The 24,519-nt window shown below is 39.5% G+C and overlaps 1 long non-coding RNA gene across 1 annotated transcript in view; it reads left to right on the forward strand.

Annotated features, from left to right (window-relative positions):
- Window positions 1-24,519, forward strand: part of LOC113608074 (uncharacterized) — a 336,338-nt gene that overhangs the window by 176,153 nt on the left and 135,666 nt on the right. Inside the window, exon 5 of the long non-coding RNA XR_003428206.1 lies at window positions 11,006-11,092. This is a non-coding gene — a long non-coding RNA (uncharacterized LOC113608074). The remainder of the gene's footprint in view (window positions 1-11,005; window positions 11,093-24,519) is intronic.

Genomic DNA, 24,519 nt, shown 5'->3' on the forward strand with positions numbered 1-24,519 from the left:
TCCTTTCCCATATTAGGGAAGTTTTCAACTATAATCTCTTCAAATATTTTCTCAATCCCTTTCTTTTTCTCTTCTTCTTCTGGGACACCTAGAATTTGAATGTTGGTGCATTTAATGTTGTCCCAGAGTTCTCTGCGACTGTACTCAATTCTTTTCATTCTTTTTTCTGCTCATCTCTGCAGTAACTTTGATGCTACTAATTGACCACTGAAAACCATTATGTATATCAGGGTGGTTTTCACAGGTGGGACACAGGGCTGTAGCATAGGAAAATGTTAAAATGATTAAAATTTAGGAAGAAGAGAGAAAAGTTGATGGGTTATGTTACATAAAAGATTTTTTTTTCTAGGTACTGTGAGAGAAATTCTGTGCTTACTACCTTTCTAAAAAGGGAGAGGGGAATCAGTAGGGAAATGCATACACATTGTTTTACCCTTCAAAAATGCATCCTTTCATTCATACAGAGAATCAGATACCACCAATGATTTGTGGCTCACAAATCATTTGCAAATTGTTTGGCTACCCCTCACCTTGTTTCATCCTTGCCTACACATTTGTCAGCCTTCAGAACCACCTACAACAGCTTCCTCTCTAACAGCATGGTTACTAACAAATCCCCTCTAAGTGAAAATAAATGTGTGCAGTCGGGTGACACCCTTCCTTTCTCCTCCTTCCCCATGGCTGGGGCCCATTTGGCACGAAGCATCACACTGTCCAGATGGTGGCCACTTCTCTGCTCCTGCTTTAGCATTTCTCTGCCAAGGCACCAAGTGTCCATTTTCCGGTGAGTATCTGCCCACAGGAAGATAGCTGGCTGGGTATGTTACCTCCTTTGTAGTCTACAACTGGGGCTAAGGCCAGAGAAGAGAGAGGAGGCAGGCAGAGATAGAGTTGTATGAAAATAGGAAATTATTGGAAAAACAGGATGCACTTACCTGGGTGACTTTTGGTAAATTATTGGAACTCTCTGGACTTCAGTTTTCTCATCTCTGAAATGAAAGAGTTGAACTGAATGATTATCTATCAGTCTGCATCTCTAACATTCCACAGTCTTGTGACCATTTAGTGAATATGCTTCAGGAGAATGTCTTTGAGCAAGATCCATTCTCTATTACAGTGATGACTCTATTATGGCCAGCCAGCAATTTGGGGGAGGAATAAATAAGTTTTAGATATATGTGGGAGGTAGCCTTTTTTTTTTATAGCAAAACTAGGTCTGCCTGATGAAACATTTCAGTTAGATCCTAATTTCAGGCCGTCATTTTCTTCAATACTAAGAACAGTTTTCTAGGCAAGTACAGGTTTCTTGTCTATGTTTGTCTAATTAGTATTGTGTTATTGATGCAGGAAAGTATAATTTACTGAGTTTCTACTGTAAATAAGGTCTTGGGGACATTGTGGTGAATAATTTGGAGTCTAATATCTATGGAACAAGCTGTGCAGTGGCTCACACCAGCAGACCACAAGCAATCTTTCCACAAGAGTGCCGAATTATTATATATGACCTTCAAATATTTTTACTGAAGTGGAGGCCATTCTGAAAGGCTCTCAGAGGAATCTGACCTCATCATGTTTTCCTACTGTGGCCATTAGAGCAGCTGTGGGTACTGCTCAGGAGTCCTGGATGGATTCTGGAGCTGTCCAAGGTTCCTAAGTTCCAGAGAGGGAGCCTGCAGGATTGTCACAGGGCTCTGGGCTCTGGTTCAACTCCACACTCTGCTCTGTGGTTATAAATATTTCTTTGTAGATTCTGCTGTCTGCTATGTAAAAAAGTAGAAATCAAGAAGAATGCTTGGGGTAAAAAGATTTTGCTACTTTGATATTTAGCTTACTCTTACCCAAATTATGAATTGTTCCTCCATCAATATATTTTTAATAACTATTTTTGAACGTATAATAACACGGAATATTTTGTCACAATCTACCCGCCTCTCCTTCCCATTTAAAGTTTCAGCTGGGGTGGGGGGTGAGAGGCGGTATGAGTAGAGCTTGACAGAAAAAAACCATAGTTTTCTTTTCTTTGAATATGCTGGGGTTCTGCACACAGTTACGTATTAATATGGGGGATGGTCTTTTGTTTCCTATATTTTTCATATGACATACATTTGTTTTCCTTGTGGCATACACTCTGTTGTGCACAAGAATAAATCAGGACATAAGAGTCACATAAAGCTTAGAGCTGGAGAATTTTAGATATCAGAAGTGTATTAGTCTACTGAGGTTGCTAAAATACAATGCTCCAGACTGGATGGGTAAACAACAAATTTATTTTCTCACAGTTCTAGAGACTAGAAGTCCAAGATCAAGGTTTCAGCTGATCTGGTTTCTGGTGAAGATTCTCTTTCTGACTTTCAGATGGCTGCTTTCTTGCTATGTCCTCATGTGGCCTTTCCTCAGTGCATGCATGCAGGGAGAGAGAGAGAGAGCTCTCTGAGATCTTTTCTTTAAGGACACTAATCCCATTGCATCAGGGCCCCATCCTTCTGAGCTCATTTAACCTTCATTAAATGCTTGGGGGCCCCATCTCCAAATATAGCCAACTGGGAGGTTATGGTACAATATATTTCTTTGAGCAGGGGATACAAATATTCAGTCCATAACAAGAAGGTTATAGACTCCCATGGGACGTATAGCGTAGGATTTATGTGGTATAATTTAGTGGCTTAAGACTTGTGTTCTTTGGAGACAGCCCTGTCTTAGTTTGATTTCTGGTTTTGCCATTCACTGTGGGACTTCGGACAAGTTCATTTGGAATTCATTTGCCAAGTGTATTTTGAGCATCTACTGGGTCCCATGGTAGCAGATGGACATAGAGTTGTTAATATGACAGAAGTAAACATTATTGTCCATGCTAGATTCCCTAGAAGAGTAGATGGAACATAGAAAATATTTGGTAAATGCTGGTTGGTTTCTAAAATTTCCTTTGAGGTCTGAGCATAGAAGATACAGGCTTTGTTTTGTTTCTAATCCTCTGGAATTCCCAAGAAGTGAGTCAGTCTCCCAGTGAGACTCTTCTCTAGCAACTTGTGTGCGGTTTCTACAGGCGAAGTGGATATCCCTAAGGTTTCTAGGTATGTGCATGTATATGTGTGTGTGAGGAGGCATGTGTGTACGTGGGGAAAAAGAGGACTGGCCCAAGATGACATGGGTGATACAGCTGGATGTAGACAGCAGACCTCCACCATGCACTGACTGGTGGGACTTAACCACTACAGATTGTGCCATAGGAGAAGTGGCACGCTGATAGCCTCTTGAAGTCACCCACTGTCTCTGAAATTCTTCTAGATAAGAGGTGAGCTGCAGGGAGCTCCAGGCAGAATGTCAATTAGAGGACATTCTGCCTGGATTTACCCAGTTTCTTTGTGGAGCCTCTTCAGTTCTGGGGTTATCAAGAGTCAGGATGTCAGTGTAGAAACCAATCCAACAGGTGATGTAGATTTCTCTTCCCCACTCAACAAGCACATGTGCACACACTTCTGTTGGTTTGTTAGAGCATGAACACACATACACACATACTTTTAAAACTTATGATGGTATTTTGGAGGTATAAGAACATTGAGAGGATAAATATTAAAATCCATTTTGTTTTATTCTAAGGGAGAAAAGTGATTCAATCTTGTCCTGTTACTGTTTAGAATTACAGATAACATCTTTTAATTCTTTATTGATTTTTAAATTAATTTGTTTTCAGAATGATCTAAAGCCATCTTAAAAGCCATTCTCTAGAATCTTTCATAATACACCAAGTACAACCTCTGCTGTAGAATTTTTGTCAATCACTTGAAGGTTTCTCAACTTCCAAATTACTTCTGGTGGCACTGGAATGTTGCAGAAAGAGCAATGGGCTAAGAGTCAGGAGTTTGGGTCATTTGTCAGCCCCAAGCCAATAGTACCTCGGGAAAGTCACCAGCTGTTTCTCCTAGAAGGATCTAGTCTTTCAGTTTAATTAATCTCTCTGGAACTTAATATTCTTATTTGTGAAATGGAGGTGTTGGAGTAGATGACTTCAAATGCTCTTTCCACTTGATCCTTAAAAATGGTCAGGCTAAAATGCCAAAGACATTATGCTCAATGCTTTATATGCCTTATATCACTTAATCTTCATGGTGACCCCATCACTCACATTTACAAACATAACCCTAGAGTAATTTTAAAATTTGCCTTGATAGCTCACAACGAGTAAGTGGTGGCCATTTCCAGCCTAAGTTCTTAGCTGTTATCTGGTTCAATAAACCAAAATCATTTTTGTATGTCCAGACTTAGCCTTGACTCTGTGATAGGACACAATAACACATAAAATAGAGTCTTCCCTATTCCTATGAATTCAAGTCAAATTTAGGAAACAAACATACAAGAAAATAAACAAAAATACTTGAAAAGTTGGTTTCTTAACTGTGTGTTGCTATCTGAACAATTGTATGATAAAGTGAGAAGGAAGTTTAGGCTTGAAATCTGTAAAATGGGAATGGGATTGGGAGGGGGATCTTCAGACATGGGTAGGATTTGAGTAAACAAAGGAGAGATAGGGAAGTGCCATAGGATGTGAATACGTCAAGAATGAAGGCAAGATGGTATGGGCAGTGGTGATACTTCGTGTGAGTTGTGAGGTCTGTGTTAGGAAGTTAACTTGGAAAAGTACAGAGCTGGTCTAGGTATAAGAGGCCTTTTACACCTTGGGTGGGAAGTTAGGAATTGCCAGCACATTTTAAAGTAAGAATGGAATATGAGCAAATATATTTTCATGTGTTTGGTCTGGTAGTAAAATGTAGGAGGGCAGATAGAAAGCTGTGGTGGCTTTGTGGATTTGGACTAGAGAACAGATAGCAGGAAAGAAAAGAAGTTCATTTGGAATGACTTCTGAAGAACAAAAATAGATTTGGGGACAGTTTAGTTATAGGGGATGCAAGAAAAGGAAATATCAAAGATGATTAATATTTTTTTGCTGAATTTCTAAAAAATGTTAACATTGCCATACTGCTCTGTTTAAGAAATAAGAAGGAATTTGTAGGTGATGGAAAACAAGGAGGGGAGACCTATAGAACTTTTTAGGAGCTGGGACCCACTTAGTGGAAAGGGACATTTGAAGAAGAGAGATGTCTAATACTCAGTTTTGAGGTATGTGTGTGTGTGTGTGTGTTCTCATGATATAAACCCCCTCTGTTCTAAAAACTTCTGTGAAGTCTGCTTTACATAAAAGGATATCTCAACACTTCTTTTTGTTTGTTTCCTTCTTGCTTTTTGGTGGAGATAAAGGGGCTGAATTACTCACATGGAAGGTATTGTGTAGAACTTGGCAGTTTGTGGAGACTGTGAGATGAACCATACACTGAGCTAATCTAGCAGAAGTAAGGGTTTGGAGGCAGATGAGTTTGGAGGTAGCATGAGAACCTACCCTCCTCATCCCAAACACACATTCCCCACCTTACCACCTTCTTAAGGCTTGCATTAAACTTTCAATAGGACGTGGAGTGGGAATTAGTCCAATTTTATCTAGATCTGAACGGAAAAAGATGACTACAGCTGATGAATGTGTTACCTATGAAACTGTAATCAAGAAAATTAGAAAAGTCACATCTATTAAAAGCAATCTAAATGAAGTAGGACAGTTCTAATCCTATGAGATCCATTCAAAGCATGATTATTAATATATTGGTTTATTTAAATTATCTTTTATCTCCCTTTATAAAAGTCCTTTGGAACCTTCAAAAGTGAGGAAGCTAGGATAGAGACAAATTCTTTTAAAGCACCTTCTGCCAGGTTTTCAGAAAAATATGTATTTGACAGTCGACATTTATTTTGAGTACCAGTTACTTAATTGAGGCATTATACTTGGTCCTGTGGGAAGATGTAAAGAATCCTTGTGGTCTCCTCCCTTGAGACACAAGAGTTTACTTCAGGACACACGTGGGTCTTTTTCTATTGACAGAAAGGGTGGTAGCATGGAATTTCAGCTTTTGAAAGGAAGTTAGGGTACTACTCTTTTTCAAATCTGCAAAATTTTTTTTGTATATCAAGAGGAGATGTTCCAGCAGCACCTTTTAGCCTCTGTTTTTAAGTTAAATCTGGGAAAAGATTGAGGGAATTCTAGAAATATGAGTCAGTAATCTTTATAGTGATTAAAATTTGAGAGAGAGTGTGTGTATGTGGTGTGTGTGTGTGTGTGTGTGTGTGTGTGTGGTGTGTGTGTGTATGGTGAGAACAAAGGAGAGGAAGGAGGGGGCACGGAAGATTAGTATCAAAAAATTAAGAGAGAAATTGGGAATTTTTTTCATATAGTGGAGCACTTATAGGTCTTAAAACTTTTTCAACTGACAGAAAGCTGGGAAGATTACTAAATCAGGTTTATATTTGCAAACTATTGAGTTTAATTCCTATGCTTATTTGTAAATATATTCTCTGTGTCCATTTGTCCAAATGATACATTCAGTACAAGGAAGCTGTATGATTTCATTCACAGAATAAACGTATCATAGTCTGTCACAATCTTAAGATTCTCTAGTCTGACCATCATCCCCATGAAGTTTTCATTCATTTCAAACCTTCAAGAAGGAGAAATGTGCCCCCTCAGTGGCAACTGGGACATCACTGGAAAGCTTGGACTATGTAAAATAGAGTTGAAATCTGCCTGTAACAATCATTTATTTATACCAGTTGAGCATTTAGAAATAAAAACAGAGTAGGATAATCCCTTTTCATAATAGAGTCCTGAGATACTTGAAGCTTTCTACCAGTCAAACCAACTTCCATCCTTCTCTTCCCTCTCCTTCCTGTCTCCTCTCCCCTAGGCTAAAAATATTCATTTTATTTTCCCATTCTTTGTGCGACATGCTTGGAAGTTCTTCAGTTGACGCCCCCCTCAAAAATACTCAGTGGGCCTATATCCTTCTTCATTTTTATACTTAAGACACAATATTTCAAGAGTCATTCATTTATTCATTCAGTTAAGAAAATGTTCACTGAACACTCAGTCAGGGCCTCCTGGTCGATACTGAGCATAAAGCAGTGAATACAATGGATTAAAATACTTATCCTCAGGGAACTTAAATTTAAGTGGAGAAGACAGAAAATATATGAGATAAATAATATAAAGTACCTTAAAGAGTGATAAGTGTTTGGGAGAGAAAAATAAACCAGGACAGAGATATAAGATGTAGGTGGGGGGAATGGTGTTATAGTCATTGGCTGAGGTGACCAGGGGAGTCAACTGACTGCTAGGATATAAGGGTACATCACCGTAGCCAGTGACTAATTCACCAAATTAAACTAGTATCTGAACCTTATTATTCCAGACTGTCTGAAAAACATTCTGATCAAATCATGAGCAATATAAACCCTCTTGTGTAAGCCCAGATGATCTACCAGGATTAAGAGTGGTCTATAAGGTTAATAGTGGTATCCAAGGAGGAAATGTGGTAGTATTTGCTTTTTTGATCAGTCACTCAGAATGCACCAGGAATCAACCACAGCTCACCTCTCTTCAAATTTTGAAATTCACTATTTGGGCTCTTTCATCTAGTCCTAATCTTCTAATACTGCTCTTAGTACCCAGAGATCTCAATTGCAAATTATTTTCATAATGTGGTTTGAAATTCATCATTATCAGGAGATATACATTCATTTAGGTGTTGACCAAGAAAGTCTTTTTGGGGTTCAGTTTCTCCCTAATAGTGTTTAGTCTGAGTTTTGGAGGTTGAAAAATGTATCATTATTATATCATTAGCTCAAACTTATGGCCTTCTCTTGTTCCAAATAAAACCATAAGTTACTTTGGTATTTTAATTTTTTCTCAAATCTCAGCTCATTTGAGACCTTAATCTTTCTGATATGAGTCTATCTGGCCCTACCACTCTCATATTCAATGTTCATTTGTTCATTCATTTATTCATTCATTTGACAATACTTTTTGACTATTTGCTACATTGGCACTGCATTTATCAAGATGGAGAGTAAGATAGATATGGATACTTTTCAGCTGTACTTTTTTCTTTTAAAAATATCTGTAGCTACATTTTTCTTTCTACTTTTCTCCTTATTTTATCATTTTCAATTGCACTCAAAATTGCATTTTTGAGAACATCATAACACTTTTGAGTCATAATCTCTTTAGGAGTCTCATGCCATGAATAATGCATATCTTTTCTCTAAACATTTTGAAGACATTCACATGGAGTGTACAATTGATGCTGTCCTTGGAAAAAATAAAATTCAGGATAACATGGTCACTTTCTTTTAAAGTTCACTTTACTTTGACTTTACCAATCAACTCTTGTTGTCAGAACTAGGTCGAAGTGGTCATTTCCTCCCATTGTTTCCTTGTTGTTTTAGAGATTAAGTTTCATTAATGATATTCAAGCACCTGTTACATAGTTGGCTTTTAGCCAAATAAAATGTGTGGTCTATTCATGGATGGTTGAAGTCTCTTTCACTGCTGATAAAGACAGAAACCTCACCTGTCTTATTCACGTCTAATTCCTGCACCATGATGGGTGCTCCAAAAATGGCCACCATTATTTTTATTGCTACTCAGTGTTCTCTCTTCAGGAAATGAAGATTTCTATGCAGAGGTTAATGTTCTTGACCTTTAACCCTACTCCACTTCTCCTCTTAAAATCTGTTTCTTTTGAGAAAGACAAGTCCTCCTATCATCATGTTCCAAGCGAGAGGGTGAATGCATCACATCTTTGTGACTCAGTTTTTTATATTCTCAGTCATTCAACTAATATTTATTTAGTGCCTATATAAGAATAGCAATAATAGTAACTAAACTATTGAGCATTAACTGTGTGTCAGGCCCTTTTTAAAGCACTTTCCATGAATTAATGAATTTGATCTTTATAATCCAACTAAGACACAGAGATATTAACACATTTTTCTGGAGTCACGTAGATTTTAAGAGAAAGAGTGTGACAATATTCTGTGAAATAGAGATTTAGCAATGGACAAAAGTGTAGGTAGTTCTTTTTCTTGGGGAATTTACAGTTGAGGGAAGAAGGCAAATGGTAAATAAAGAAGATACTTTCAGATGTTAGGTACTATGAAGAAAAATAAACGTGGGAATGTGATAGAGAGTGACTGGGGGAGAATAACTTTTGTAAGATGGTCTGGGAAGTCCTCTCTGGAGAGGTGACTAACTGTGGATCAGCCAGAATGCTTTCAGCTATGAGTGACATAAAACTGAATATGAAATAGTTTAAAGAATAGAAGACATTGTTATCTTACATAAAAAAGATATCTTCAGGTAGCAGGGCTCTAGGATTAGTTAGTCAGAGGCCAGTGGGTGTAAGAGAACATCAGTTCTTACATGCCTCTCTATCTCAGTATGTGGACTATACCTTCTGTCTTGCTTGCGAGATGGTTGCATCACTTCTAGGCATTCCATCCTCACACACCTTAGGCAAAGTCTTTAAGTAAAAAGGGACTGTTTCTTCCCTTAAGTCTATTTTTTATCAGCAAGAAGCTCTCTGTTCCCAGCAGACTACACATTACATCTTATTGGCCAAAATTGTGTCACCTGCATAGGAAATGCAATTCCTATGACTGGCCTAGAGCCTAAGACTTAGCTTTTTTAAAAATTTTTTTATTAAGAGTCAGCCCCTGGAACTTGAGTTTGGGTCATTTTTCTTAAGTATAAGAATGACCAAAGAAGGTTAAACAACTAATTAATTAGGGACAAAAGAGGGGCTAGATTTGGATAAGCCACTCTCAGTACCTGTAATAAGCTGAGTCCTGAGTAATGAAGAGTCAACCACATGGAGATCTGAGGGAGGAATATTCCAGAGAAGGGAACAGCATATGCAAATCCTTGAGTGTGGGAACTAGCTCAGTATATTCAAAGAACAGAAAGACGCAGGGTTGGAGCACAGTGTTAGGAGAGGCAGGGGAAGGGGAGGAGGTGAGAAGTAAAATGGTATTATAGTGTTGAAGAATCCAGACTCAGGACTCTTTTTTTGAACCTAGCCTCTAGTGCCTCGGTTTAAATAACAGACCTGGCATTTATTATTTATTTGGCTTTGCACAAATTACCTAACTTATCTGTGCCTTGAGTTCTTAAAGTAGGTCTTTAAAGTAGGTGTAAATAAGAATACACAACTCATGGAATTACTGAAAGATGTAAAACAAGACATAAAAAACAATTAGACCAGGGCCTGGGATATATAAGTCCTCAACAAATGTTAGCCTTCATTATTATATCATTGGTTCAGAGTTCAGATCATGTAGGGTCTTGTAGACCATAGTAAGATATTTTGGTTTTATTCAAATTAAACTGTGAAGTCACTGGGGTGTTTTATGCAGGGAATGAGCTAACATGATCAGAAGTTTTAAAGAATAGTTTTCTTCTGCCATATATAGATTGGAGTATGGGACAGGGGTTGGGTAGATGCAGTATAGTTAGTAGGACTTTGTAGTAACTTAGATCAGGTAAGTTTGACTAGGGTGAAAGCATTGGAGGGGGGCAGGTAGAGCTAACAGAATTTGTTGACAGCTTATGTTTGAGTTTGTGGTTAAGGGATTCTGAATATTTGACTTAGAAAATTGGGGAAATGGTGATACTCTTTATTGAGACAGAGAAGGGGCCCATAGGATTCACAAAATTGCCAAAGGGATCTATGGAACAAAAAGATTAAGAATCTTGCTTTAAAGTTCTTTGTCCATGAATCTGTTTTTCCACTTTTCTTAAGACAATTTTTCTTTTATCTTTCCTATCTTCTTGGGAACTCACTTTCCCTCAATTTACATACTTGATCTGATAATAAAACAATTTGTGAAGATGATCTTTGTCAAACTGGTTTACCACAGAGCAGAAGTGAGAACGTAATGAATTTAACACTCGTTTGTTGAATATGTCCCAAGCCTTTTAAGGCCCAGCTGTTCAAGTTTAGCAAGTGACTCTCATGAAAAGTGATTTGTAGTTATTTTCATTTTTATTCCCCTTATCTTTTTTTCCCAGCTGTTTGAGCCTATTTTTCCTTAGGTGGAAAATGATTTTAATTTCTTTTGTTCCCAGAATCAACTTGAATGATGGACAGACCAGCCATTTCAGTGTAGCTCTATTGCTTTCCCTTGGCATGGTCCAGATGGCCTTCAATGATGGGTAGGTACATGTCCTGTGCCACATTGTCCCTAACAATGTCCTGTGAGGCTATAATCTATGTAGGCATCCAGCTTTACACATCTCATGGATTTTTCTTTCCTACCTATTTTACTGAAGATCAACAGCATCTAAAAAGGAAATTCACAGAGTTCTTGCAAATGACTCAAACCTTTTTGCATTTTGGTGACAACAATAACAACAAAACCAAAACCTTATAAATTATAATTGTTTATTGGCAAGGACCACTTTTGTGTTTGTTTGGCTCAGCAAGTACTGTAAAGAGGATATATATATATATATATATATATATATATATATATAAAATTGTTCAACATACTTAAAGATGATATCACTAATATGCCACTAGTATTTGAGCACTTAAATTATTTTTCCAGTCATGATCATTACGTGATCTAAACCATTCCTTTCCATATTTCTTCCTTATGGTGAAAATTACTACATCAGTCAGAACCTCTTTGGTTGCAAGATATAGAAATCCAACTTGAACTAGTTTTGGCAGGAAATCTAGGCTTAAGAATCAAAAGAAGAAATTTTGACAACGCAAGGAGCAATTCCAGGGGTCTTAAGTACTGACGTTTGAACCCTTTTTCTTTCCATCTCTCATCCCTTTTTTTTTTTCTCAGCAGAACATCTTCTCCCACTGACAGCTTGAAGGCTGTATCTTTCCAGTTTTAGCATCAGGAAGGAAAGGATTCTACCTCTCGGTTCCACAGGAAAAAATCTTAAAGAAGAGCAGTGGTCAGGTTAGGTCAGAAACCCAAAGAACGGTCAAATTGCCGTAACAAGGGAGTCAAGATTACAGAGTAAGACAGAGGCTCCCAGACCATGAACCTAGAGTGGCTGATGAGGCAGGTCCCCGAAAGAATGGGGAGATGCTGTTCTCACAGGGAGAGAAGGCTACTAGACAAAAACAACAACAGCAAAAACAACTGAAAAAATAAAGAGCAATTTTTTATTTCACTAAAAAATAATCCATTTGCAAGATGGCCAGTGAGAATTAGAAGTTAACTCAGCAACTAGGGAATAGAGATTTACTGGTTCACACCTCTTCTTAAGTTTTCAGTCCCAGACAGTTAAACTCATTGGGTGATTTTCTTAAAGAACTTAGATATCTAATTCACAATCAGCACTTTTCCAGCAATCAAATCCCATTGACTTGTCTTGCTTTCTTGATGTCTTTGTTTTAATTCAGAGAAGTCTATGGTTTCTTTTTTCTTGTGCTTCAGGGACTTTTCTTTCCAAGAAGTCTCCTAGTATATAACCTATCTGAACTGCTTTGGGGGTTAATCAGTATTTTCTTTGCATACTAGTAACTGGTGGATAGACTAGAACAGAATTACTTGGCATGAATAAGAGATGTGTCTAGAAGGGATTTTATTTATAGCTGAGGTAATCCCCAACTATAGACAATATGGGATTTAGAGAAGGTAAGTGATTTGCCCAAGGTCACATTGCTCATTATCAGAAAAACCAGTATTAAAATCCCAAGACCACCAGACTTCCCTAGCTTTGTGTCATTTCCATTGCATCAGGCATGGTGAAGAAAAAGTGAGAGTAAATTCAACAATAACAAACGTGAAGATCAGACTGGATCATCCCAGTTCACCTTGAAGAACACTTGCGGCCATTAGGACTTAAAATATATAGCTGGCCAGATAAGGAAGCAGCAAGATGTTTGCCTCCCTCCTACAGGACTCTCAATGTTGGGAATGTGGTGGGCAGCATGACAGAACTCTCAGAGGAGATAGATTCCTCTCTCTCCTTTCAACCCAGATCCAATCAGATTCTACTCATCGTCTGTCTCTCCGAGCAGCCCTGTTTTTGTTTTGCCACTGCTGTGGCTGCAGTTCTGGGCCCTCTCATTCTCCCTGCTCCCAACTGGCCTCCCTCCAGCCCATCATCACCATAGCGATCTGTCTAAAATGCAGATTGGTTCGCATTACGCTCCAGCTTAAAATAATTCGATGTCTACCCCTTCCTCCAAGCACACAGAATAGAGTTCACATCCTTGACCCCGACATTCCTCTCTGCTGTTTCAGTCTCAATTCCTGCCAACCTTGGTCCCTGATTAGATAAGATTTTGATCTACTTCATAATTAGAACTCCTGGAGGTTAGGGCTATGGAGCCTTTTTCGTCTTCACGTATCTAGTACTGCACAAATATTTATTGAACTGAATCTCTTTTGAATCCAGACTAGGTCTAAAAATCAGAAGAAAGAACCCACTTAGTGAATAAATCAATGATTTGTAGACAAAACTGTAACTGTAAGTCATTGCCCTTATATCTTACTTTCTTAGTCTTTGGAAGCTAGATTCATTGCTGTTGTAATATTATAAGTGGCTGATTAAGTAAATGGAATTTGAATTTTGCATTCTGATTTGCAGCTTGAGGGAATATCTTGGCTCTTAATGCAAGGCTAAATCCTGACTACATCTAGGCAAAGAATTTTTCTTGTTTTGTTTTTGATGCTCTGGGACTATTTTTTTTTTTTTTTTTAACATCTTTATTGGAGTATAATTGCTTTACAATGGTATGTTAGTTTCAGCTTCACAACAAAATGAATCAGTTATATATATACATATATTCCCATATCTCTTCCCGCTTGCGTCTCCCTCCCTCCCACCCTATCCCACCCCTCCAGGCGGTCACAAAGCACCGAGCTGATCTCCCTGTGCTATGCGGCTGCTTCCCACTAGCTATCTACCTTACGTTTGGTAGTGTATATATGTCCATGCCTCTTTATCGCTTTGTCACCGTTTACACTTCCCCCTCCCCATAGCCTCAAGTCCATTCTCTAGTAAGTCTGTGTCTTTATTCCTGTTTCACCCCTAGGTTTTTCATGACATTTTTTTTTTTTAAATTCCATATATATGTGTTAGCATACGGTATTTGTCTCTCTCTTTCTGACTTACTTCACTCTGTATGACAGACTCTAGGTCCATCCACCTCACTACAATTAGCTCAATTTCGTCTCTTTTTATGGCTGAGTAATATTCCATTGTATATATGTGCCACATCTTCTTTATCCATTCATCCGATGATGGACACTTAGGTTGTTTCCATCTCTGGGCTATTGTAAATAGAGCTGCAATGAACATTTTGGTACATGACTCTTTTTGAATTATGGTTTTCTCAGGGTATATGCCCAGTAGTGGGATTGCTGGGTCATATGGTAGTTCTATTTGTAGCTTTTTAAGGAACCTCCATACTGTTCTCCACAGTGGCTGTATCAATTTACATTCCCACCAACAGTGTAAGAGGGTTCCCTTTTCTCCACACCCTCTCCAGCATTTATTGTTTCTAGATTTTTTGATGATGGCCATTCTGACTGGTGTGAGATGATATCTCATTGTAGTTTTGATTTGCATTTCTCTCATGATTAGTGATGTTGAGCATTCTCTCATGTGTTTGTTGGCACTCTGTATATCTTCTTTGGAGAAATGTCTGTTTAGGTCTTCTGCCCATTTTTGGATTGGGTTGTTTGTTTTTTTGTTATTAAGCTGCATGAGCTGCTTATAAATTTTGGAGATCAGTCCTTTGTCAGTTGCTTCATTTGCAAATATTTTCTCCCATTCTGAGGGTTGTCTTTTGGTCTTCTTTATGGTTTCCTTTGCTGCGCAAAAGCTTTTAAGTTTCATTAGGTCCCATTTGTTTACTCTTGTTTTTATTTCCATTACTCTAGGAGGTGGGTCAGAAAGAATCTTGCTGTGATTTATGTCATAGAGTGTTCTGCCTATGTTTTCCTCTAAGAGTTTGATAGTTTCTGGCCTTACATTTAGGTCTTTAATCCATTTTGAGCTTAATTTTGTGTATGGTGTTAGGGAGTGATCTAACTTCATACTTTTACATGTAGCTGTCCAGTTTTCCCAGCACCACTTATTGAAGAGGCTGTCCTTTCTCTATGGTACATTTCTGCCTCCTTTGTCAAAGATAAGGTGACCATATGTGCGTGGGTTTATCTCTGGGCTTTCTATCCTGTTCCATTGATCTATCTTTCTGTTTTTGTGCCAGTACCATACCGTTTTGATAACTGTAGCTTTGTAGTATAGTCTGAAGTCTGGGAGCCTGATTCCTCCAGTTCCTTCTTTCGTTCTCAAGATTGCTTTGGCTATTCGGGGTCTTTTGTGTTTCCATACAAATTGCAAAATTTTTTGTTCTAGTTCTGTGAAAAATGCCAGTGGTAGTTTGATAGGGATTGCATTGAATCTATAGATTGCTTTCGGTAGTAGAGTCATTTTCACAATGTTGATTCTTCCAATCCAAGAACATGGTATATCTCTCCATCTATTTGTATCATCTTTAATTTCTTTCATCAGTGTCTTATAATTTTCTGCATACAGATCTTTTGTCTCCTTAGGTAGGTTTATTCCTAGATATTTTATTCTTTTTGTTGCAATGGTAAATGGGAGTGTTTTCTTGATTTCACTTTCAGATTTTTCATCATTAGTATATAGGAATGCCAGAGATTTCTGTGCATTAATTTTGTATCCTGCCACTTTACCAAATTCATTGATTAGCTCTAGTAGTTTTCTGGTAGCATCTTTAGGGTTCTCTATGTATAGGATCATGTCATCTGCAAACAGTGACAGCTTTACTTCTTCTTTTCCGATTTGGATTCCTTTTATTTCCTTTTCTTCTCTGATTGCTGTGGCTAAAACTTCCAAAACTATGTTGAATAAGAGTGGTGAGAGTGGGCAACCTTGTCTTGTTCCTGATCTTAGTGGAAATGCTTTCAGTTTTTCGCCATTGAGGATGATGTTTGCTGTGGGCTTGTCATATATGGCCTTTATTACGTTGAGGAAAGTTCCCTCTATGCCTACTTTCTGCAGGGTTTTTATCATAAATGGGTGTTGAATTTTGTCAAAAGCTTTCTCTGCATCTATTGAGATGATCATATGGTTTTTCTCCTTCAATTTGTTAATATGGTTTATCACATTGATAGATTTGCGTATATTGAAGAATCCTTGCATTCCTGGAATAAACCCCACTTGATCATGGTGTATGATCCTTTTAATGTGCTGTTGGATTCTGTTTGCTAGTATTTTGTTGAGGATTTTTGCATCTATGTTCATCAGTGATATTGGCCTGTAGTTTTCTTTCTTTGTGACATCCTTGTCTGGTTTTGGTATCAAGGTGATGGTGGCCCCGTAGAAGGAGTTTGGGAGTGTTCCTCCCTCTGCTATATTTTGGAAGAGTTTGAGAAGGATAGGTGTTAGCTCTTCTCTAAATGTTTGATAGAATTCGCCTGTGAAGCCATCTGGTCCTGGGCTTTTCTTTGTTGGAAGATTTTTAATCACAGTTTCAATTTCAGTGCTTGTGATTGGTCTGTTCATATTTTCTATTTCTTCCTGATTCAGTCTTGGCAGGTTGTACATTTCTAAGAATTTGTCCATTTCTTCCAGGTTGTCCATTTTTTTGGCATAGAGTTGCTTGTAGTAACCTGTCATGATCTTTTGTATTTCTGCAGTGTCAGTTGTTACTTCTCCTTTTTTCTCCATCAAATCTGAAAGAGATCCTTGCTGGGTAGAGTAATCTTGGTTGCAGGTTTTTCTCCTTCAACACTTTCAATATGTCTTGCCACTCCCTTCTGTCTTGCACAATTTCTGCTGAAAGATCAGCTGTTAACCTTATGGGGATTCCCTTGTGTGTTATTTGTTGTTTTTCCCTTGCTGCTTTTAATATGTTTTCTTTGTATTTAATTTTTGACAATTTGATTAATATGTGTCTTGGCGTATTTCTCCTTGGATTTATCCTGTATGGGACTCTCTGTGCTTCCTGGACTTGATTAATGATTTCTTTTCCCATATTAGGGAAGTTTTCAACTATAATCTCTTCAAATATTTTCTCAGTCCCTTTCTTTTTCTCTTCTTCTTCTGGAACCCCTATAATTCGAATGTTGGTGCGTTTAATGTTGTCCCAGAGGTCTCTGAGACTGTCCTCAGTTCTTTTCATTCTTTTTTCTTTATTCTGCTCTGCAGTAGTTATTTCCACTATTTTATCTTCCAGGTCACTTATCCGTTCTTCTGCCTCAGTTATTCTGCTATTGATCCCATCTAGAGTACTTTTAATTTCATTTATTGTGTTGTTCATCGTTGCTTGCTTCATCTTTAGTTCTTCTAGGTCCTTATTAACTGATTCTTGCAATTTGTCCATTCTATTGTCCATTCTATCTCCAAGATTTCGGATCAACCTTACTATCATTATTCTGAATTCTTTTTCAGGTAGACTGCCTATTTCCTCTTCATTTGTTAGGTCTGGTGGGTTTTTATCTTGCTCCTTCATCTGCTGTGTGTTTTTCTGTCTTTTCATTTTGCTTATCTTACTGTGTTTGGGCTCTCCTTTTTTGCAGGCTGAAGGTTCGTAGTTCCTGTTGTTTTTTGTGTCTGTCCCCAGTGGCTAAGGTTGGTTCAGTGGGTTGTGTAGGCTTCCTGGTGGAGGGTACTAGTGCCTGTGTTCTGGTGTATGAGGCTGGATCTTGTCTTTCTGGTGGGCAGGTCCACGTCTGGTGGTGTGTTTTGGCGTGTCTGTAGACTTACTATGATTTTGGGCAGCCTCTCTGCTAATGGGTGGGGTTGTGTTCCTGTCTTGCTAGTTGTTTGGCATAGGATGTCCAGCACTGTAGCTTGCTGGTCGTTGAGTGAAGCTGGGTGCTGGCGTTGAGATGGAGATCTCTCGGAGATTTTTGCTGTTTGATATTATGTGCAGCTGGGAGGCCTCTTGTGGACCAGTGTCCTGAAGTTGGCTCTCCCACCTCAGAGGCACAGCACTGAGTCCTGGCTGCAGCACCAAGAGCCTTTCATCCACAGGGCTCCTTAATTTGGGATGATTCCGTTGTCTATTCAGGTATTCCACAGATGCAGGGTATATCAAGTTGATTGTGGAGCTTTAATCCGCTGCTTCTGAGGCTGCTGGGAGAGATTTCCCTTTCTCTTCTTTGTTCTGACAGTTCCCAGGGGCTCAGCTTTGGATTTGGCCCCGCCTGTGCGTGTAGGTCGCTGGAGGGCGTCTGTTCTTTGCTCAGACAGGACGAGGTTAAAGGAGCCGCTGATTCGGAGGCTCTGGCTCACCCAGGCCGGGGGGTAGGGAGGGTCACGGAGTGCGGGGCGGGCCTGCAGCGGCAGAGGCCGGCGTGACGCTGCAGCCTGAGGCGCGCCGTGCGCTCTCCCGGGGAGCCGTCCCTGGATCCCGGGACCCTGGCAGTGGCGGGCTGCACAGGCTCCCCGGAAGGGCGTGTGGCTAGTGACCTGTGTTCGCACACAGGCCTCCTGGCGGCGGCAGCAGCGGCCTTAGCGTCCCATGTCCGTCTCTGGGCTCCGCACTCTTAGCCGCGGCTCGCGCCCGTCCCTGGAGCTCTCTCAAGCAGCGTTCTTAATCCCCTCTCCTCGTGCACCAGGAAACAAAGAGGGACGTAAAAGTCTCTTGCCTCTTCGGCAGGTCCAGACCCCTCCCCGGACTCTCTCCCGGCCAGCCGCGGCGCACCAACGCCCTGCAGGCTGTGTTCACGCCGCCAACCTCAGTCCTCTCCCAGCGCTCCGACAAAAGCCGGAGCCTCAGCTCCCAGTCCCGCCCGCCCCGGCGGGCGAGCAGACAAGCCTCTCGGCTGGTGAGTGCCGGTCGGCCCGATCCTCTGCGCTGGAATCTGTCCGCTTTGCCCTCCGCACCCCTGTTGCTGTGCTCTCCTCCGCGGCTCCCAAGCTCCCCCACTCCGCCTCCCGAAGTCTCCACCCGCGAAGGGGCTTCCTAGTGTGTGGACACTTTTCCTCCTTCACAGCTCTCTCCCGCTGGTGCAGGACCCGTCCCTATCCTTTTGTCTCTGTTTAGTTTTTTCTTTTGCCCTTACCAGGTACGTGGGGGGTTCCTTGCCTTTTGGGAGGTCTGAGGTCTTCTGCCAGCGTTCAGTAGGTGTTCTGTAGTTGTTGTTCCACGCGTAGATGTATTTCTGGTGTATCTGTGGAGAGGAAGGTGATCTCCGCGTCTTACTCTTCTGCCATCTTCCCGGAAGTCCTCCTCTGGGACTATTTAAGTTTTCTTTTTTCTTTTGTCTTTTTGGATGTCTTCTTATACATTTCTTTTCCAATTTCAGTTTTGTAAAAGAGTGCACGGAACCAAAAAAGAGCAATTACTACTAAGGGGCAGAAGACTGTAAGCCCTGATAAACAGAAACAAACCACCGCTGGAGGACAAATGTAATTCTAGTAGGACTGTCTTGCTGGGAGTTCACTGACTCCGATGTCTGGGGACCTCCCTAGAGGTATAGAGTCCTTCTGCCTTGCTCAGTTTTCAATTAGAAAGTTAAAGCTGAGGCTACCCTTTTCATTGAAAGGGTGAAGATTATTTTGAGATTGTTAGTGAATATTTTTCTTGAGATATATGTGAAATTGGAGACATTTTAGTATAATTTTACCACTCTCAGATCCCTCTTAAAATAGTATCTGTTAAAAATTCCTCTGAGTGGCTATATGTAGGGAAGTTAAGGAATCTAGAAAAGGATGGGCCTAATTTAGTGGTGATGACTCCTTTCTTGCGAGGTTGAGTTCAGAGAAGTTCAGGAGTAATCCAAGTTGCATTGTCCTCAGGGGGAACAGTTTTGGTTACGATCAAAGTATAAAATGGGGATAAACTTTGGAGACGGGGGGAAAGTACTGACTGTGGATATATCTAGGTACCAGCTTTGAAATATCAGGTATCAGCTTTCCTGTAGCAAGGTTGATTCTGGGTCTTGCCTTCCTGATCCTAATTGCATTGGTCTGGATTCTCTCTGGAACTGAGTGAGGCTGGGTGGTCGTTGAGCATCAGTGGCTCTGAATGGGTAGGAGGCAGAGACTGAGGTCCTCATTTCCAATTCATTGGCTTTATCTCTGTCCCCATTGCCTAGACTGTGTCTGGAACATAGGGACAAATTATAAAAATTTTTTGCTTAAATCCCAACTTACCATTATCATCATATATGTAATTCAGAAGACATGTAGAGCTTGTTTCATAGCGATGGTTTCTGAGAAATTCTTAAAGATACTTCCCCTACTTCCTAAAGTCCCCTCACCATTGGCTCCTGTCACTTATTGTCTTCTGGTTATGAGCATCTCCAAGATCAAGTCCTTGTCCTCCAACTCTCTGGATGCCTTCTGCTCTGATGGGTCCCACACGCCTCAAGGCTGGTGGTGCCCAAATCTACAGCTCTGCCTCACAGGCACAGTCTTATCTCAACCCGTCTGGTATAATTTTTATCTGGACTCCATGTCTGTTGGGTCTCATGGTTCTTTTCAAGCATCCAGGCTTAACCTTGGACTCACTTTTTTTCCTCATTAGACACATATCCCCATATCCAGTCAGTTAATAGTCCTGCCCATCTTCCCTTAGACTCTTTCTCATATTGCTTCTTCCCTTTTATTCCTCTGTAATCACCCCGCCCAAACCCTCTGTCCTCGTTATTACAGTCTTTATGGATTATTACGGCCTCTTACAAATTTTTCTTGTCTGCAGTCTTTACCATCCACAAATCATGTGGCATTTTGATATAGACTAATTTGCCCTCAAGTTACCAGCTTGCTGATTTATATACAATTTTAGGTCTCACCACTTGGCAAAATGCTTTGCAAACCAGTGATCCCAGTGTTCCTGCAAATATATAAACCTCAGTCTTTTTTCCATGACTTGGTTTATGATAAAGCTCTTGCCTGAAAACTCTTACTTTTGCTCTCTGCTACCTGTCTCAGGGCTCAGTTCAAGCATCTCTGACCACTTTCATGAAATGTTATGTGACTGTTTCACTCTTCACCGATCACATCTTTAGCTAACCTGTAGCCTTTACAAGCTGTGATGATTTGGGTGGTTACCCTTGCTTTATCTGTAATAATATGTTGTAAGTTCCTTGACATTAGAGACCTTGTCTTGCATGTCACTAGCGGTCTCCTTAATACAAGCCTAAGTATCTGCAGCATTCTGTGGGCTTCCTCAATATGCCCTCTGCTTAAAAAAATACCGTTGGTATGTTTATTTTATTTTGTCATTTCTGATTGCCAATCACTAGATACTTAAAATCGTAAAAAGATATCCAATGTTATTTGAAGCTGTTCTTGTATTCCAGCATATTTTGGGTGGGCTTTCCAAAGTATAAAAGATGGCTAAAGAGAGGGGATTCCCTCTGTGTTTTAATTAATTATTCTGCAAGCATGCCAAGCTAATGTTAATTCCATAATCCTCTCTATAGAGAAAAATTTGTTAGGGATGATTTAATATCCAGAAATTTTACAGTCATCACTTTTATTCTTGGATTTCCAGAGTTGAAAGCAAATGAACTCTACTTATTGCTCTCACATCCAGAGTTTCCAGTGCTCATCCTTTGTCCCTTAGTAGTAGTAGTAATAGTCATAATAGTAGTAGTGGTATTAAGTAATAGCAACAGTAAAAGTACTCGATGTAATAGCATAAATCGAAGTAACAGTAATGTCTACCAGTTATGTGTGTATTGTGTACCAGGTACTGTGCTAGATGTGATACACACATTATTTCCTTTATCTTTATAAAACTCTGTGGGGCATTAGTAGTCATCATTACAAGGTCAGTCACCTTGCTCAAAGAGGCTGATAACTTTTCTAAGGACTACAGTTAGTAATTGGTAGAACTGGAAACCAAGCTCAAATCTGTCTAATTTCAAAGCCAGATTCTGGTAATGTTACCTGACTTACTGAAATCAATGGAAAAAGGCTTGAAAGAAACAATTAGACTTTTAAAACATTTGTTGGGGCCTTCTAGCATGCTGTGTCTGCATGAGATTAGTTGAATTCTGAGTTTTCTGAAGTTACTAATGTATGGTCTACACAAACTTGGAGAGTGAATTTGAGCAATTCAGAGATCCAGTACAGGAAGATCAGCTCTTCAACTCCATTATCCTTTTATCAGGTATTAGGCTTGAGTTTTGAGATACTTCTATTTATGTAAACCAAATGTATAATATTCTGGAGCTTATCTTAGTCTTGACTTTTCTAGTCTGGAATAATAAGTCCATTCAAAAAATTATATGAAAGTCTTGGGCATTCATGATATAAAGAGTTTACTAGTGTGTTTTTTTTTTAATATACTGAAGACTGAGACTGTTTATTGAGTTAATCCTAGTTGTGATTTTATCATTTTCCACTTATTTAAGATTTCAGCCAGAACATGCTCTTTGCAGTGCAGCTGCTGTGTATGTTAGAGAGGTAATGTGTGAAGCTAGTCCATAGCTGAACCACTTGCTGTCTGACAAGTCTTATTTGTGGTTCATTTTATAGTCCTATGTGATATGTGCATGATTTTCTCTTGGCACTGACTCAGAAGATGAAAACCAGAAACATTTAACATATAAATAAGAATATTTTTGCATTGGCCTTTTGGAAGCTTTAAAATTGTTTATTTGTTTCCAGAGTGTGTGCATTTTGTTTTTCACCAGATCACACAGGTTAAGAGTTAAGAGGTATACAATTATAGAGTCAGTGTTTCTCTGATTTCACCTTTCCCTACTCTTGTAGAACCTTCAGTTCCCCTCCAGAGAATCCTGTAGGTGGTGTCAGAATATTCAAGAGCAGTCTCTTGCTCGAGTGTTGGTACCATGATGGTGGAGATGGTTCTGGAAAACTTCTGCAAATGTGCCTCTTGTTGTTGCCAAAACTGTAGCTTCCATTATTTGTGGATTCCAAAGCTGCAGCTGGAAGGAAGTCAAAAGCTGTTCTAAAGTGACTTTAGTTTAGTCACAGCTATTTATAGTAGACTTGGGGCAGGTTCATGGGCTCTGGGGCTGAGGACACATCTGAATATTAGTTAGATGCTGTATATGAAATTGCTGCTCTTCTTTAGCCTGAGGGTAGGTTCCTTCCCAAGAGCCATTTAGGTCTCCCATGCTAATGAACTGCTGGACAACAGTTCCCGAATCCTTCATATTTGCCCTTTGGATATAACTGAATCTTATTGCATTTACAAGATAGGTCTGAGCTAATTCTACATGTTATTGTCAGCTAAGCATTTGTGTTGGCAAAAAGTGCATTCTTTTGTGAAATGCATTAGTCATTATGTTCTAGTCAATGCAAGAAGAATCTAAGGTAAATTTGTTTTAAGTGGCCTCCCTCCCTCACTATCTTCCTCCTTCTTTATCTTCCTCCTTCCCTCCCTCCTTTTCTCTCTTTCTCCCTTCCTTTCGCTTTCCTTCCATTCCTTCCTGTATTGTCAGTTTCCCTGTGCAGAGATGGGGGTGAGCTTTCAGTACAAGTAGAGTTTATCTGCCTCAGTTGTACACACCATGTTGCTGTATTAGAGGTTTTGTGCCCTCTGATTTTTTGGTTGGCATCTAGTGATGACTTACATTGTTGTTGTTTCAAATTTATAACAACTCTACTTCCGAAAAAATACTGCCCATGCCCTGCTTGTTATTGTAGGTAAATACTGCTCTCCATTTAAGGTGAATCCATCCTCATTTTCCATCACGGTCGGATCACACAACACATCATGCATTCAGACTTTTCAAGTCATGAGTGAGACTTGGTATTGTGATACGCTGCTTTGCACTCCATCTTCATATCAGTCAGGAAATCAGAATTGGAAATCTGAAGAATCTAAGTTGTGGCATTTCGTATTTACACATTTAGAATGTTTTTGACAGAAGGATTGACTTAACTGTACATTCAGTATTGAGTAATGAGCAAACTTCTTGTGCGAAAAGAAACTGTTATTTGTCAAGGTACCATCCTGGATGCCAGTGTACAGTGGGGAGCAGATCAGCCCTGGCACTCTTAGAGCTTACAGTACAGTGGGGAAGGCATTTGTTGAACAGGTAACTATGAGCGCAGAGCTAAAGGATCTAACAGAAAACTTGCCCCTTCACTGTAAAATCTTAAGAGAGAAATAATGTGAACATATTAATTTCAATATCTAGTGGCAAATATACATATTTGGTTACATGAAGGTGGTTAGGTGGAGTATGAGAAGATTTAGGAATAAAATACTGAGAAGAGGCATTATTCTCAACACATTCAAGTATAGCCGTCATGGCTCAGTTTCAGTTTCCTTTACTAGGTATATTTAAATTAAAAAAAAATCCATGCAAGAGAAAATAAAATCTTTTTCTCCTTTTGGATAAATGCCTGACTAAACAGATGGACTTTGCCTAATGCCCTAGACTGCTAGCTTATTTGTGTGGTTTGGACCAGAAGAGAAAGATTTCAGAGTTCTACTACCTTTACAGAAGAAACACTGTTTTATAATTCACTATATTCAATTCTAGAAGTTTTCACCAGTGTATAGGAAAAAAAACATCCATAAGGTCATCAGACTCTGAGATTCTTAGACTACACAGATTAATGATCAACACCTTGAAGTGCACCTGGAGGGCAATCATTTGGCAGGTTGTAGGGTGCAGATGTGGAGCCAATACACTACA

Source organism: Aethalodelphis obliquidens, unplaced genomic scaffold (genome assembly GCF_003676395.1).
Source record: "Aethalodelphis obliquidens isolate GAN/ISIS:26980383/991018 unplaced genomic scaffold, ASM367639v1 scaffold3, whole genome shotgun sequence".
Lineage (NCBI taxonomy): Eukaryota > Metazoa > Chordata > Mammalia > Artiodactyla > Delphinidae > Aethalodelphis > Aethalodelphis obliquidens.